Here is a 17790-nt window from a genome sequence, read left to right as displayed (position 1 = left end):
ATTATCACTGTAACCTATTTAGTTACCATAACTGGGGCCCAACCCCTGGAGTCATTATGTGTTTCTTTGATCTTTTGACTACTGCTACAGGATGGATATAAGTGTGGTGATGCCAGCCAGTTCCCCTCAGATATCTGAGGGGAACTGGCTGGAGTCACCATGCTACCTTACCTTGAGAAAACTGCCTCTCTTTCCACTTGTTGTTACTCTTGCAACATTGCATAGCTCCTGATGACGCACAGAGACGCGTGAAAGATCTTGAGCTAAAGATTTCCATCCCCTGTGGCTTGTCTTGCACTGTTAAGGTCGCCTGTGTGACTGTATTTCAAAAATCTCAATGATATTTCCTGCGTCTGGCGCAATCTTTGTAAAAACTCAATGCGCATAAAATTTGGAACTCTCTACCTGAAAACTCGTCTCTATCCGCCAGCCGCTTCAAAGCTACTGTTAAAAAACCCTCAAGGGGCTCTTGAGCTAGGGAATTAGATCTGTGCTCCAGTCCCCTGTATAATCCTATGGGTTTAGCGCTCTCCATGATTATAATAATAATAATAATAATGTTAAAAAAAACCGCCTCCTTTCCTTAATGTGATCCTGGTCTCAGACTGGGCCGCGGGGGCGTTGACCCCCGAAACCCTCTCCAGGTAAACTCCAGGTAACAACAATTTATTATTTATGCTGAACAATTCTTTCATCTTACATTGTCCCTGTCCTTGTATATCATTCCTTCAACTCGTCCTTAATATATCACTAATTATAATTTTTTACAGAATTATTAAATATTTCCAATATAATGAAAACTATGTATTATTCTCATATACTAGTAGTCATAATTTAGTTTTAAGGCTAGCCGAAATGCCTTAATAAAAGGCTTTCTACGTAGTTTATATTTGTCAATCACCCTAATTGTATAATACACTGTACACCATTTTACAGAAATAAAGTATGTTTGTGATGATTCATCCTGGCAGAGATACTAACAACCCAGCAGGAACCTGGCAGTAGTGACATCTACTTATTTTATTAGATGCACCATGTACATGTGGCTCCTCCTGCATGATCATGACAGCTGGACTCACTGGTGTCTTCTCCCTCAGTCTAAAGTCAATTGATTTCTTTTCATATTATTGTTCTAAACTAACAGCCTACTCCTTCCTTGAAGGAATATGGCTTTGCTAATTCATAAATTCTATCATGAATATGAAGACCAATATGAGATGGAGTCCACAGAAGATGTACTCTGACCCCCAGTGTTAAGAGTCCACACTGGGGTCCACCCCACCACCAAGACCCATTATGTGACTGTACCATCCACAGCATGGGTATGGCGTGCATTATAGTTATTTAACTAAACCAACCTGTGTCTAGCTACTGACACAACTGACACTCACGGATGATAGAATATCAGTTACAATTAATGTATCATCTTAGGTACATGGACACACTTGAGCGCAAGGAGTCTACAACACGTAAATGAAAGCGTATGACTCAGTGTTTCAACTACATTTATTTATTCTAGATTAATTTATACTTAATTTGCCATATAAGACAATTGTCAAAATCTAAACTTGTGTAGGAGCCCCCGATAAAAACTTATTTTATTAGCCACTAAGTAGGTTATTGACGATTATATTACTTCATGTTGATATTTTGAGTGTTTGTGATCGATCGTGGCGGCGGCGGCGGCGGCTGGAGCGGCGGCGGTGGCGGTGCTGGGGGAGCAGACGACGTGAAGCAGCGGCGGCGGTGGGTGTTATACTCACACCCACACCCAGGCCCACACCCAGCCTCACACGCCCACACACACTCCTGCTAACACCCCCCACAACCATGTGAGGTCAGTCATTATTCCTCTAGTGCCATTGACTGTTCTCTGACACCAACACTCACACTACTCACCACTCCTTTCTAATTACATGTTTTATCATCGTAATCAGTTTTTGGCCCTTTTTAATGTTTGTTGAGCCATATCTTCAATATGGTGTGTATATGTGGTGTGTTCTAACATACATATACACACACACACACACACACACACACACACATATATATATATATATATATATATATATATATATATATATATATATATATATATATATATATATATATATATATATATATATATATATATATATATATTATATATTATATATATATATATATATATATATTTATATATTATATATATATATATATAACTAATAACTGGGTGGGTGACCATGGAACAGTGCCCTTGTCAAGGGTTTGGTCAGTAACTGGGTGGGTGACCCTTAAACTGCCCTGGTCAAGAGTTTGGTCAGTAACTGGATGGGTGACCCTGGAACAATGCCCTGGTCAAGGGTTTGGTCATTACTGGGTGGGTGACCATGGAACAGTGCCCTGGTCAAGGGTTTGGTCAGTAACTGGGTGGGTGACCATGGAACAGTGCCCTGGTCAAGGGTTTGGTCAGTAACTGGGTGGGTGACCATGGAACAGTGCCCTGGTCAAGGGTTTGGTCAGTAACTGGGTGGGTGACCATGGAACAGTGCCCTGGTCAAGGGTTTGGTCAGTAACTGGGTGGGTGATCACAAAATATTGCCCTGCCATGCCACTGGCCTGGTTGGCAATGCTCTTGCCTCACACAACTAGTGTCCACGGTTCAGTCCCAGGCTGGGTGGAAACATTCTACGTGTTTCCTTACACTTGCTGTCCCCATTCACCTAGTAGTAAATAAATACCTGCGTGTTAGTCAATTGGTGAGGGTCACATCCTGGGGGACAAGATTGAAGGACCACAGTGAAAATAAAAGTCCTTGATGACGCACAGTGGCCTGGTGGCTAAAGCTCCTGCTTCACACACAGAGGGCCCGGGTTCGATTCCCGGCAGGTGGAAACATTTCGACACATTTCCTTACACCTGTTGTCCTGTTCACCTAGCAGCAAATAGGTACCTGGGTGTGAGGCGACTGGTGTGGGTCGCATCCTGGGGGACAAGATTGAGGACCCCAATGGAAATAAGTTAGTCCTCGATGATGCACTGACTTTCTTGGGTTATTCTGGGTGGCTAACCCTCCGGGGTTAAAAATCCGAAAGAAATCTTACCTTATCTTATTGGGTTATCATGGGGGGCTAACCCTCCATTGTTAAAAATCCGAACAAAATCTTATCTTAGGGTTTGGTCAGTAATTGGATGGGTGACTATAGACCAGTTCCTTGCCCTGTCCTAGGGTTTGTTCAGTAACTAGGTGGGTGACCTGGACAAACATTGCATGAGCTACCTGTCTGACACAAGTGTATACCTTTTATGTGCAATATAGTATATTATAAATCCCCTCAAGGGATTTCCCTCTTCTTGGTGAGGGGCTCTAATCTCCTCCGGTACAGCTGGAAAACATTAGAGACGTGTTTCCATAAGACACCTGCTGTCCCTGTCCCTGTTCACCCATCAGTTTAAAATGGGTACCTGGGTGTTAGTTGACTGGTGTGGGTCATGTCCTGGGACAAAACTGACCTAATGTTCAGCATAACAAGTGGCTTTCTATATACAGTGGTACCTTGACTTACAAGTGCCCCAACTTGTGAGTTTTCTGAGTTACAAGCCATCGCTCAGTTGATTTTTTGCTTTGAGTTATGAGCCAAAATCCGAGTTATGGGCGAGCTTCAGATACACCGCCACTAGTTGGTGGCATATCTGAAGTCAAATCCAACTCTGTACCCAGAGGAATGTCTGGTACTTTGTCCCATCCCACATGCTTTTCCAAGACATAACTGGAAGGATAATACTCTCACACTAATCCCAGATTGTAGCGAGGCACCTCATCCCTTGTTTGGTTTTCATATAAATCCGGGAAAGAGGTAACCTCTGTTTCAACACTCGAAGTTTTTCAGAAACATCAAGGAAGGCCTCCGTGATATTTACCTGTCTCATGGAGGTTCCTTCAGTGGGTGAAGTACTGATAGTGGTGGGTGGAGGGTGTAGTAGAGATGGTGATGGGTGGAGTAGCAATAGTAGTGGGTGGAGTACTGAGGGTGGTAGGTGGAGAAGTGATGGTGGTGGGTGGAGTAGTGATACATGTGGGTAGAGTAGTGAAGGTGGGGAGTGGAGTGGTGATGGTGATGCCTATCTTTTCCATCGTCCACTTCCGCCAGCATCTCCTTTAGCCCAAGTTGTCTGATCTCCAAGGAAAAATGCACTTTATAAAACCAGTTTATTTCTTTACATTCTCTTTTATACAATATTTCTTATTTATAAATACATTTTTCTTATTTAAAAACCCATAAAAAAAAAATTGGGGTGGTTTTTTTGGGGGGCTGGAATAGATTAATGGCATTTCAGTTATGTAATTTCAATGAAAAGGGTGAGTGGTGCACTTAGGAGTCTGTGGAGACAAAGAACTTTGTCCTTGGAGGCAAAGAGGGGAATGTATGAGAGTATAGTTTTACCAACGCTCTTGTATGGGTGTGAAGCATGGGTGATGAATGCTGCAGCAAGGAGAAGGCTGGAGGCAGTGGAGATGTCATGTCTGAGGTCAATGTGTGGTGTGAATATAATGCAGAGAATTCGTAGTTTGGAAGTTAGGAGAAGGTTCAGGATTACCAAAACTGTTGTCCAGAGGGCTGAGGAAGGGTTGTTGAGGTGGTTCGGACATGTAGAGAGAATGGAGCGAAACAGAATGACTTCAAGAGTGTATCAGTCTGTAGTGGAAGGAAGGCGGGGTAGGGGTCGGCCTAGGAAAGGTTGGAGGGAGGGGGTAAAGGAGGTTTTGTGTGCGAGGGGCTTGGACTTCCAGCAGACGTGCATGAGCGTGTTTGATAGGAGTGAATGGAGACGAATGGTTTTTAATACTTGACGTGCTGTTGGAGTGTGAGCAAAGTAACATTTATGAAGGGGTTCAGGGAAACCGGCAGGCCGGACTTGAGTCCTGGAGATGGGAAGTACAGTGCCTGCACTCTGAAGGAGGGATGTTAATGTTGCAGTTTAAAAACTGTAGTGTAAAGCACCCTTCTGGCAAGACAGTGATGGAGTGAATGATGGTGAAAGTTTTTCTTTTTCGGGCCACCCTGCCTTCGTGGGAATCGGCCAGTGTGATAATAAAAAAAAAAAAAATTCAATGAGGAAAATTTATTTGATATTCGAGCAAATTGAGATGCAAGCTTGGTCACGGAACGAATTAAACTCGTAAGTCGAGGTACCAATGTAGTATTATGTCATTGATGTCAGCTAGGCCTGTATACCATGTACATGTACTTGTAGTAAATAAAGATATTATTATTATTATTGCTGCACCTTAGTTGCAATAATCATTTCAGTCTGATGAATGGCATTATTGGTTTATCCTGGGCTACTAACCCTTTGGGTTAATCAAAGCAAATTTTTCTATTTCCTCATGTTTATGACCCTTTTTGTGTTTACCACTTCCCCTTAAATATAATAATAATTAGAATAAAAAATAATGGAAATAGTCTAAAATTCAGATAATACGGCCTCTCCTCACTTAATGACGGAATTCCCTTCCTAAGACCATGTCGATAAACTAATTCGTCACTAAGTGAGGAGCATACTACAGTGGACCCCCGGCTTAGGATATTATTTCATTCCAGAAGTACGTTCAGGTGCCATTACTGAACGAATTTGTTCCCATAAGGAATACTGTGAATTAGATTAGTCCATTTCAGACCCCCAAACATACACGTACAAACGCACTTACATAAATACACTTACATAATTGGTCGCATTGGGAGCTGATCGTAAAGCGGGGTTCCACTGTATAATGGTAGAGGGTTTCTTTCAGCTATCTTTGATATTGTTTTAATGTCACCTTTGCACCATTTATAGCATTTCTGGTATACTTTTAAATAGTGTTGAGTGTGGCAAGATTTGGGCAGGAGATGACATAAGTCATGTCGTCAGCAAAGAGAATGGGTTTCAGGCATTGTGATACATTGGGAAGATCAGTGATGTATAAGAGGAAGAGCAGGGGACCAAGGACACTTCCCTTTGGTGCTCCAGTATCGAGTGGCCGTGTTGATGAGGTTGTGTCTAATGGTGAGATACTGATACCTATTAGTAAGGTAGGATTTGAAATATGCAAGTGCATCGCCTATTATACCATAATGGTCAAGTTTGTGGAGTAGGATGCCATCATCTACTGTGTCAAAAGCTTGTTTTAGGTCAAAAAGTCCTAATGGATATTTCTTATTTTCCAATGCTGTATAAAGCAGATCTTGCATTTTTAAAATTGCATAGTTTGTGCTTTTATTTTTCCTGAAGCCAAATTGGCAGGGGTTGAGTATGCTTTGTGTTGTTATGCAGTGGAACCTCTACTTGCGAGTGCATCCACATGTGAGTTTTTCACAAATACGAGCAGTCGATGGGTTGATTTTTTTGCTTCCATACATGAGCAAAATTTCCATAAGCGAGCAGACCTCAAAGGAGGTTTGTTGACGCTGGTGAGGGGCTCTTGCTCTTGATCTAGGAAATTGTATCTCATTTGTTTGTTGGACTATCTTATTGAAACTTGGGCAATGTACGATGGAAAGGTGCTTCTTAACGTAGACCAAAAATGAAAGAAATCGGAGCATAAATAATGGAATTTACTTCTCGGCAATTAGCCACCCCTTAGCGGTATTTTCGTATGGTTTTTATGGTTGTATTCTCATATTTTTTTTTTTGGTCACATTTGATAGAATGGAAGATATATTACAGAAATAGATTTGATTTTGATTGCTTTCATGACGAAAAGTACCTTGAAATTGAACTCAACGAGGGAGAAATGTTCGTTTGCTTGACTGTGCTCAACAGTAAACAAATGACGTCACTGTCCATTCCAATATGCAGTTGTGAATGGGTTGACATTATTTATACAATTATTGCAATAAGGCATAACAGTAAATCTTATATTTTTTGCGTGAATAAAAATTACAAATTATTTGTAATAATAATGATAGTAATAATAATATGTATAATAATAATACATATAATGATAATAGTATAATAATATAATATACAATAATAATAATATAATACATATAATAATAATACATATATAATAGGTAGTAGGTTGGTAGACAGCAACCACCCAGGGAGGTACTACCGTCCTGCCAAGTGAGTGTAAAACGGAAGCCTGTAATTGTTTTACATGATGGTAGGATTGCTGGTGTCTTTTTTCTGTCTCATAAACATGCAAGATTTCAGGTACATCTTACTACTTCTACTTACACTTAGGTCACACTACACATATATATACAAGAAAACGTCAAAACCTTCTGTTCAGGCTGAGAAAACTTAAACAGGAAAACAAAATACATCAGTGTTTCACGCGAGATGGGAAAATACTAGTAAGGAAAACATCAACAGGACAGCAATATACTATCTCAAACGAACATGATTTCTCTACCTTCCTTAGAAAAGCGGACATTTCTGTAACAGATTAGATAAGTGCCCTTAATACATATATACGTGTGGTGCATATAGTGTACGTTACTATTATATTGTGCATTATTATTTTTATTATTTTTTCATCACTAGCTAATGTTAACTACCTCCAATACTTTATACTTCTTTCTTACTGCTATTAATTGCTCATAATTTTGTGTTACAAGTCAAATCTTACTCCAAATTAATATTATTCATTGTTCTTACCTGTCCATTTAATTTTCTTTACCACTACTTGTTTTTTTTAGTCACTTTTTATTGTGTGTGCAATTAGTGTATATTCCAATTACTTTTTTGCAAGTACCAAAAACTATCTTTTGCTAGCTAGTACCAACTACTTCATTTTTTTACTTTTTATTGTGCAATAAACTGCTCAACTTATTTAATATTACAAATCAGATACACAAATAACCCGCACATAAAAGAGAGAAGCTTATGACGACGTTTCGGTCCGACTTGGACCATTGACAAAGTCACACTAACAGAGGTGGCGCAGGACGTCCTGCTCCACCTCTGTTAGTGTGACTTTGTCAATGGTCCAAGTCGGACCGAAACGTCGTCGTAAGCTTCTCTTTTATGTGCGGGTTATTTGTGTATCGTTCCAGTCACGGTATTGTGCCTTTTTGTTATTTACAAATCAGATCTTACTCCTAAACCAATATTATTTCATAGTGACTATCTGTCCATTTAACTTTGTTTACCATTACTTAATTTTAGTCCCTTATATATTTTTTTTCCTTTATTTTAGCTTTATATTACTACCTTAGTTCATATATTCACAATTGTTAAAATAATCAAGGTGCTATTCTCAGGTGCTAAAGTGTAATAAGTTCACTATTTTGCCATTATATTCCAAAGCTCATTTATTTGATTACCACTTTATTGTTCACCACAACTTATATTAGTCCCTTTTATATTATAATTTTACATTATAATTCTAACTTTAAAGAATTACCTTTAAAGTACTACCTACTATCATATTCCCAAGCTCCATTATTTGATCATCACTTTATTTGTTCACCACAAATTATTTTAGTCCCTTTTATATTGTCTCCTTTATTTTAGCTTTAAAAAGCTACCTTAGCTCATTATTTTTACATTTGTTAAATAATTCAGGTGCTATTTTTTAGCTTTAGAATATTTACTTTGTTTTATACTTAATTCTAACTATAGATTCACTACAAATCTTATGATTACAAGCATTGATCCTGATACCAACCTCTTATTTAATGACTTAAATGAATCAAACAGTTACTGTAATTACTACACAGCAGAACAATCAAAGGCACTTCTCAGAGCCAACAAAAACATAACTGTCTTTAACTACAATATCAGATCTTTAAGCAAGCATTACGATGACCTCATAGCATTACTAAATTCCTTGAATGCCAATATGTCCATCATTACACTAACTGAAACCTGGCTAAAGCCTGATACTACAGATGTCTATACCATTCCTGGTTACACAGCCATACACAACTGTAGGCCAGACCAACAAGGGAGTGGCACAGCTATATACTACTCAGACCAACTAGAATGTATCACTAATACTTGCACAAGGGATGAACATGGGGAATATATAATAGCTAAATTCAAATCCAAATACCTACAAAAACCTCTCGCATTGATAAACATCTACAGAGTTCCACAGTCAAACATTAGCCAATTTAGTCAAAACCTAGGAAGTATGATAACCGATGCACGCATGAACAAAGATCACTTACTACTCTCAGGTGACTTCAATATAAATCTCCTGCAAGACCAGGACCCACACGTTACTGAATTCACAAACACAATGAGTAACTGCATGTTGCTACCAACAGTAACAAAACCTACAAGAGTTACGGAGACTAGTGTTTCCCTACTTGACCACATCTGGACCAACACCATATCCCCTTTAAAATCAGGCATAATTACAGATAATACCACAGACCACTACCCTACTTTCCTCATAACAACTCTTGGTAAATTACCCCAAGACACTACTAAAGTCACCTTCAGACTTCACAATGAGGCAGCCATTAACAACTTCACAACAGCAGTAACAAACATTGACTGGCACACTGAGCTAGAAATCTATACAGATATTGACAAATGTTTTAATAATTTTCTAAAAAAGACCCAATACCTCTATAACAAGCACTGCCCTTAAAAAACTAAACAGATGACAGCTAAGAGACTGAACAGTCCCTGGCTAACACCCAGCATTCTCAAATTCATAAATACAAAACACCGATATGAAAAACAGTACAGAATGGGTCACATAACCAGAGACCAAACAAAACGTTACTCGTCAATCCTAACCAGCCTGATAAGAAGGGCAAAAAAACTGTATTATGAGAACAGATTATCCAACTTACGAGGTGATATAAAAATGACCTGGAAAACCCTATCAGAAATTCTGGGAACAAAAAAGATATCACGAAATAGCGAAATAAAATTAGCAAAATCAGATGAACCCCAACTCCCACCAACAGAAACAGCAAACAGACTCAATGATTTCTTCTCCACTATAGGACAAAACCTTGCCAATAAAATCCCAAGCTCAGATACCCCACCAAATGACTACCTCACTGGCAACTACCCGAACACACTGTTTCTAGCTCCGACTAACCCATACGAAGTCTCCCTTATTACCAACGCACTAAAAAACAAGGCAGGAGATTTAAATACCTTACCACCCATTATATACAAAAAAGTGTCACAAGTGCTATCACCAATCATTGCAACACTCTTTAACAAATCCATTGAATCCTCCACCTTCCCTACAGTTATCAAAATAGCAAGGGTCACCCCGATCCATAAAGGAGGAGACCAAACAGAGTTGAATAACTATAGGCCAATATCCAATGTACACCCTCTCTCAAAAATCTTCGAAAAATTAATTCATAAACGAATCTACTCCTACCTCATCTCCTAAAACATACTCAACCCCTGCCAATTTGGATTCAGGCCTAATAAAAATACTAATGATGCTATTATACACATGCTAGAACATATATACACTGCAATAAAGAAAAAAGAAGTCCCACTGGGGATCTTCATTGACTTACGTAAAGCTTTTGATACAGTTGACCATGACTTGCTCCACATAAAATTGTCACACTATGGTATAAGAGGGCACTCCTTCAACTACGTCAAGTCATACCTCAGCAACAGAAGCCAATATGTGTACGCAAATGGGGCAAGCTCTTCCGCACAACCAATTACAGTTGGTGTCCCACAGGGAAGCGTCCTTGGCCCTCTTCTCTTTCTCCTATACATATATGACCTACCAAATGCTTCGCAATTACTCAAACCCACACTATTTGCAGATGACACTACATACGTCTTCTCTCACCCGAGCCCAGTCACGCTAGCCAATACTGTAAATACCGAATTACCCCTATCTCACCTATGGAATTTGTGCATGGGGCTCAACAACAATTAACCATCTCAGACCACAAATTACCCAACAAAAGGCTGCAGTTAGAATGATAACAAGTTCTCACTACAGGCAGCACACTCCACCAATATTCAAAACACTCAACCTACTCACCATACAAAACATCCATACTTATTATTGCACCTATTACATACATAGAACACTTAACTCTGATATTAACCCTCCCCTCAAACATCTCCTTGCCAACCTCAACAGAACACATGACCATAACACAAGGCACAGATCACTCTTTGATGTTCCTCATGTCCATCTCATGCTATGCAAAAACTCAATGCACATAAAAGGCCCTAAAATCTGGAATTCATTACCTGTAAATATAAAAGAAACACTACCTGTTTATAAATTCAAGTCTCTTCTCAAAGATCACTTACTCACCCAAAACCAAATAAATACTGAATAACTGAACCTTATAAATTGTATATCTTAAATGTTTCTCACAATTATATCACATAAATGTTAAACCTAAAACCCAATCTAACAGAATACTCCATTCGACTGAATGTACAGCAATGCATGCAACCATATGACCTGTCTTTGTAATACTCATTTGTGCTTTATAGTTATCTGTTTACAATAATGTCTTATCACTGATTTCATCATTGCTTAGTTAATCTTAAGTTAATTTTAAGCCAGCCTGTAATGCTATGCATATAAGTGGCTTTGGCATGCTGCTCTTACCTGTATTTTTTTTGTACCTCTGTATGTATGCTCAAATTACTAAATAAATAAATAATGTGTGGTGTAAATATTATGCAGAAAATTCGGAGTGTGGAAATTAGGAGAAGGTGTGGAGTTAATAAAAGCATTAGTCAGAGGGCAGAAGAGGGGTTGTTGAGGTGGTTTGGTCATTTAGAGAGAATGGATCAAAGTAGAATGACATGGAAAGCATATAAATCTATAGGGGAAGGAAAGAGGGGTAGGGGTCGTCCTCGAAAGGGTTGGAAAGAGGGGGTAAAGGAGGTTTTGTGGGTGAGGGGCTTGGACTTCCAGCAAGCGTGCATGAGCGTGTTAGATAGGAGTGAATGGAGACGAATGATACTTGGGACCTGACGATCTGTTGGAGTGTGAGCAGGGTAATATTTAGTGAAGGGATTCAGGGAAACCGGTTATTTTCATATAGTCGGACTTGAGTCCTGGAAATGGGAAGTACAATGCCTGCACTTTAAAGGAGGGGTTTGGGATATTGGCAGTTTGGAGGGATATGTTGTGTATCTTTATACGTATATGCTTCTAAACTGTTGTATTCTGAGCACCTCTGCAAAAGCAGTGATAATGTGTGCATGTGGTGAAAGTGTTGAATGATGATGAAAGTATTTTCTTTTTGGGGATTTTCTTTCTTTTTTTTTTGGGGTCACCCTGCCTCGGTGGGAGACGACCGACTTGTTTAAAAAAAAAAAAAAAATAAATAAATAAATAAATATACATACCCCTCTGGGTTTTCTGCTATTTTCTTTCTAGTTCTTGTTTATTTCCTCTTATCTCCTTGGGGAAGTGGAAGAGAATTCTTCCTCCGTAAGCCATGAGTGTTGTAAGAGGCGAATAAAATGCCAGGAGCAAGGGGCTAGTAACCCCTTCTCCTGTATAAATTACTAAATTTAAAAAGAGAAACTTTTGTTTTTCTTTTTGGGCCACCCTGCCTCGGTGGGATACGGCCGGTTTGTTGAAAGAAGAAAGAACATATACATGTATAGTAATGTACTACATAATAATACAGTGGACCCCCGCATAACGATTACCTCCGAATGTGACCAATTATGTAAGTGTATTTATGTAAGTGCGTTTGTATGTGTATGTTTGGGGGTCTGAAATGGACTAATCTACTTCACAATATTTCTTATGGGAACAAATTCGGTCAGTACTGGCACCTGAACATACTTCTGGAGTGAAAAAATATCGTTAACCGGGGGTCCACTGTAATTATAATAATAGATGGCTTCAAAAGGCCATCACTAGATGGCAGTGCGAGCAAGGTCATGGAACGGATTAAACTCGCAAGTAGAGGTTCCACTGTTAATGAAAATAATCTCTTGTGCACAAGTTTTTCGAAGATTTTGGATAGCAATGGTAAGTCTGATATTGGTCTATAGTTGTTTACATCTTTGGGGTCACCACCTTTGTGTATTGGTATAACCCTTGCTGTCTTGAGTAGTGTCGGGAAGGTGCTAGTTTCTAGTGACTTGTTAAAAAGTAATGCAATAGCATGCGAGAGGACATGGGCCGCTTGCTTGTACAATAATGGTGGGACGTGAGATAGATTCACTGAATTATTTTTAAGTGACTTAATAATTGCGATGACTTCATTGGGCTCAGTAGGTGCAAGATAGAAGGAGTTTGTTAAATTCCCATCTAAGTAATCACTTGCATGGGCGTTGGTACCTGGGATTTTACTGGTGAGATTAGATCCTGTGGTTGAGAAGAAGTCATTTATCTTGTTAACTATCATTGGGATGCAGTGGTGTTTTGTTAGGACAATATCCTTAGTTTTTTTCAGTTTGTGGGTTCCCAGAATCTGAGTTTTTTTTCCAGGTCTTTTTTATATCTCCTCTTGTTTCAGTGAATCTGCTGGAGTAGTACAATTGTTTGGCTTTTTTATTAGTTTGGTGAGATCCGATGAATAGTGTTTGAGAATATCTTTGTGTATTAAGCCCTATCTGTATTGCTTTTCATATTGGTGTTTCTTATCAATGGGGCACATAGACAGCTGGTGTAAAGAAACACGTTGTGAAGTGAGAGTTTTAGCCACCAGGTCACAGGGTACCATGGCAGAAACCTGTTTGGTTATAATCGAAGGCTGCTTCCTAGCAGAAATTGGACATTATTTTATATTTTGCAGTATGTATGAGCCATGTAAACGGGGAAAAAAAAAAATTTTGTTTTGGGCAGCATTTTTGCCTCATTGAGTGTCCATGGTTCAGTCCCCAGCATGGGTGGGTTTGTTGGGCATATTGTCTTACACCTGCAGTCCTTGTACGTCTAGCAGTAAGTAGGTACCTGAATGTCAGTCAACTGGTGTGGGTTGCATCCTGGGGGACAAGATTAAAGGACCCCATTGGGAACGAGACAGTCATCAATGATGTATGTTTCCTGGGTTATCCAGGGTGGCTAACCCTCCAGGTTAAAAATCAGTGCTTATTATTGCTGCTGAGCTAATCGTAGCGAATATAAACAAGGATGCAGTGGTGGTAAATGATTGATACATAACCTTACTCTGCCATCAGGTCATTTTAGATTACATTACGTGGATTTAATTGGGATTAGTTACATTTATGTCATTTACACAGCAAAATGCAATTGATACCCTGCAGATTTCAACCATTAATTATGGTTCTAAATTGTTCTGTTAATCATAGAAACCATAGCATAATTGCCACACATCAGAGAAGATTAATGGAGAGTGGTTAATTTTTTAAGGTCAAGGAATTGTCAGGGTGAAATTTTGTCAAAGAATTGACAAATTTTGAAATTTCTCAGGCAAAAACTGAGCATTGGCAAGGAAAACTTGCTAATCAGTGTCAATTTTGCCATGTGAAATAGTTGACAGAGTATAATTGGTAATTTGACTAAATGTTCTTAAGATTTTTCTTGTTATAATCCCTTGGGGCATCAAGTTGACTAGTGGTAAGGAATAAAACAGGATGATAGGAAATGTAGAACAGTGAAGAAGAAAAAGTTAAAAGGAAGCAGCCCAATTGCTAGAAAAATCTGAACCTAGCAGAGGATAAGGACAAGTGGATCCTAGCAACAGAGGCAAATTCTCTGAGGAGCAAAGTCAGGGAGAAAAGAGAACTTCCACAGAAAAAAAAAATTGCAGAAGAAAGTCAGAACAAACTGCTTACAACATTATAACATGTGAATATTTGTAGTAGTCATACAGTATTATTCTGCTGCAATTGTATATATATTTACTATGCTGTAGGTTCTGTAAGTGGAATAATTACAGTTGTTCATTAATCTCATCACTTAGTAGTGGTCAATAATGCAGTGTTACCTTATTCAAATAATATATTGAGAAACACATTTTATAATTTCGAAAAGTACTGACACTATAATGCTGTTACCAAACATAAGTTAACTATCATGAAGTGACATATGATTATGATTAAAACCATTACAGCTCAGTGTAAATTTATTAGCTTTAGTAAGTGCATTTTGTTGAGAATTTTCTTTAGCTTGTATTATTTAATACCCTTTGAGGGTCGACAGGCCCTCTCCGAAACTCGTTCTCAGGGTCGGCCAAATTTCAAAAAAAAAAAAAATTATTTTTTCTTATGAAAAAATAGAGTTTTTTTTTCTGAACATTATAGGATAAACAAAAAAATTTTACCATCAATACTTACGGAGATATGGATGCATGAAGTTTGCAGAAAATGAGCCGCGTATGGCAACAGCGGCGACTGCCGCTCACCCGGTAAACTTTGATTTACTTGTATTTGAAGGTTTGTTGTTTTTTTCACTATTTTATTTTTTCACATAACTTATGTGGCCTATGAGACCAAAGTAAGGTGCAATGTACATATATACACTCGTTGTATACAACACAATAAGCACACAAACATAATTATCAATATATTGTTTACAAAACTTGTTTACAAAAACAAACAATACAAAACATTGTTTATTATTATTGTTCTATAATATATATACCAATATACAGTCACTGAACATATTCCTATTAGTTCTGCAGCTTGTGGAACTCTGAAACATGGTGTCATACACAATGGTGTTTTATCTTTCTCCCTCATTCTATCTCTTTCAATCTGTCTCTCTCTTTCTGTCTGTCTATCTCTGTCTCACAGGTACACATAAATACAAGTATACATAGTATAAATTACCTAGGATAACCCAAGAAATCCAGACAAAGTGCTATACTCTGCTTGAAGATGTGAGTAAAAGTGATGACACAGTCTTGTGGCTCTCTGAGACAGAGAGCTAGACGGATAGACAGATAGACAGGGAGCTTGACAGACAGACAAATAGACAGACAAATGTTAGTGTACCAGTACCAGTGTACTAGTGTTCCACCCTCCTCCTCCTCTTCTTCCTCTTCCTCCTCTTCCCCCTACTCTTCCTCATACTCTTCCTCTTCCTCCTCTTCCTCTTCCTCCTACTCTTCCTCTTCCTCCTCCTCCTCTTCCTCCTCCTCCTCTTCTTCCTCTTCCTCCTCTTCTTCCTCTTCCTCCTCTTCTTCCTCTTCCTCCTACTCTTCCTCCTCCTCCTCTTCTTCCTCTTCCTCCTCCTCCTCTTCTTCCTCTTCCTCCTCTTCCCCCTAATCTTCCTCCTACTATTCCTCTTCCTCCTCCTCTTCCTCTTCCTCCTCCTCCTTCTCCTCCTTGTCCATAGTGTAAATTACAAGGAGTCGGCAGCTGTCAAAGTGACATATTGGCTAATTACTCTTTCCCCCTCCGGCCTGTCAAAACAATGGGGTCGGATGCTGCTTCCCCTCCTCCATTCTATCTAATTATCTTTCTCCCTCATTCTATCTGTCTGTCTATCTCTGTCTCACAGGTACACATAAATACAAGTATACATAGTATAAATTACCTAGGATAACCCAAGAAACCCAGACAAAGTGCTATACTCTGCTTGAAGATGTGAGTAAAAGTGATGACGCAGTCTTGTGGCTCTCTGAGACAGAGAGCTAGATGGATAGACAGGGAGCTTGACAGACAGGCAAATAGACAGACAGAAATGTTAGTATACCAGCAAAAACAAAGGGAGGGCGATGTTCATCTCATCTTTTGGCATCAGCTCTACCCTCATTTACCCTCATCAAACGTCAGCACTTATCAGATGTTATCTCCCCTTATCTTGTTACTGTCATGGGTGAACATTTATTATTACATATTATTATTATTACCTATTATTATTATTATGTATTATTATTATTATGTATTATTATTATTATGTATTATTGTTATCATTACGTATTCTTCTTCTTCCTCCTCCTCCTCCTCTTCTTCTTCCTCCTCCTCCTCCTCTTCCTCCTCCTCCTCCTCTTCTTCCTCCTCCTCCTCTTCTTCTTCCTCCTCCTCCTCCTCCTCCTCCTCTGCCTCCTCCTCCTCTGCCTCCTCCTCCTCTTGCCTCCTCCTCCTCTTGCCTCCTCCTCCTCTTGCCTCCTCCTCCTCTTGCCTCCTCCTCCTCTGCCTCCTCCTCCTCTGCCTCCTCCTCCTGCTCCATTCTTGGAACAAGTTTGAAGAGCTTGTAGTTCATAATCACTATCATTATCATCACCAATGCTCACATCTGAGTCTGGGATTTTGGAAAATAGGAGTTTCCTCTTTGATTCTGGTACAACTGAACGACGGCCCAGCACCAGAGGTGGAAGGCTGTGGGTTGTCTGGGGTTTCCTCACTATTACCCATATTATGGTCATTAGTTTCGGTCAAAACCTCACCAGAACCTTGAAACTCATCTTCACTGTCACTTCCATCTGTATTAGAACTGTCACTGGGGAACAAAAGTGTCCCAATTCGCGGAGGAGTGAGGAACTTCTTACCGCAGGGCACGGTGGAAATTGTGTACTATGATGGCATTCCCACAATGCACCACTGGGTCCCAGATTTTTTTCCTACTGCGCACACCCACCACACAGACCCATTCTCTCACATCTAGGCTTATCAGCCTTTTCCTGCGAGATTTGAGGCCGCTAGAATTTATGCGTACTAGTACGTCAAAAACCCCTACGCGTAAGACGTACTAGTACGACCAAAACCCTCAAAGGGTTAAATCCTTATTTTCTTGTCCCCTAGCAGGTTGAATAACAATATTGAATATTTTATTTTTGGCTAGTTTTGTAATATTGAATACCTTAGAGGTGAGCACATGTAAAACAAACCTCATTCCACTACTACCATGACAGTGTCGCTTCACTGTGCACCTTTGTCAGTAACAGGCATCACTCATATTGTCTTATCTTATCACTGTTTATT

At 39.3% G+C, this 17790-nt stretch overlaps 1 protein-coding gene across 5 annotated transcripts in view; it reads left to right on the top strand.

Moving 5' to 3' along the window:
- Positions 1-1663: 1663 nt before the first annotated feature.
- LOC128696144 (ras-related protein Rab-30) overlaps positions 1664-17790 on the top strand; it is a 128990-nt gene continuing 112863 nt past the window's right edge. For 2 of the 5 annotated variants that reach the window (XM_070094834.1, XM_070094833.1), the window contains exon 1: positions 1671-1837. The gene's annotated coding sequence lies outside the window, so the exon portion shown is untranslated. Of the gene's footprint in view, positions 1838-17790 lie in introns of all 5 variants that reach the window. The other 3 variants (XM_070094835.1, XM_070094838.1, XM_070094837.1) reach the window with 3 other exon arrangements.

The sequence above is a fragment of the Cherax quadricarinatus genome, chromosome 48 (genome assembly GCF_038502225.1).
Source record: "Cherax quadricarinatus isolate ZL_2023a chromosome 48, ASM3850222v1, whole genome shotgun sequence".
NCBI lineage: Eukaryota > Metazoa > Arthropoda > Malacostraca > Decapoda > Parastacidae > Cherax > Cherax quadricarinatus.
The sequence above is the reverse complement of the archived record's forward strand: the minus strand, read 5'-3'. Positions and strand labels throughout refer to the sequence as shown.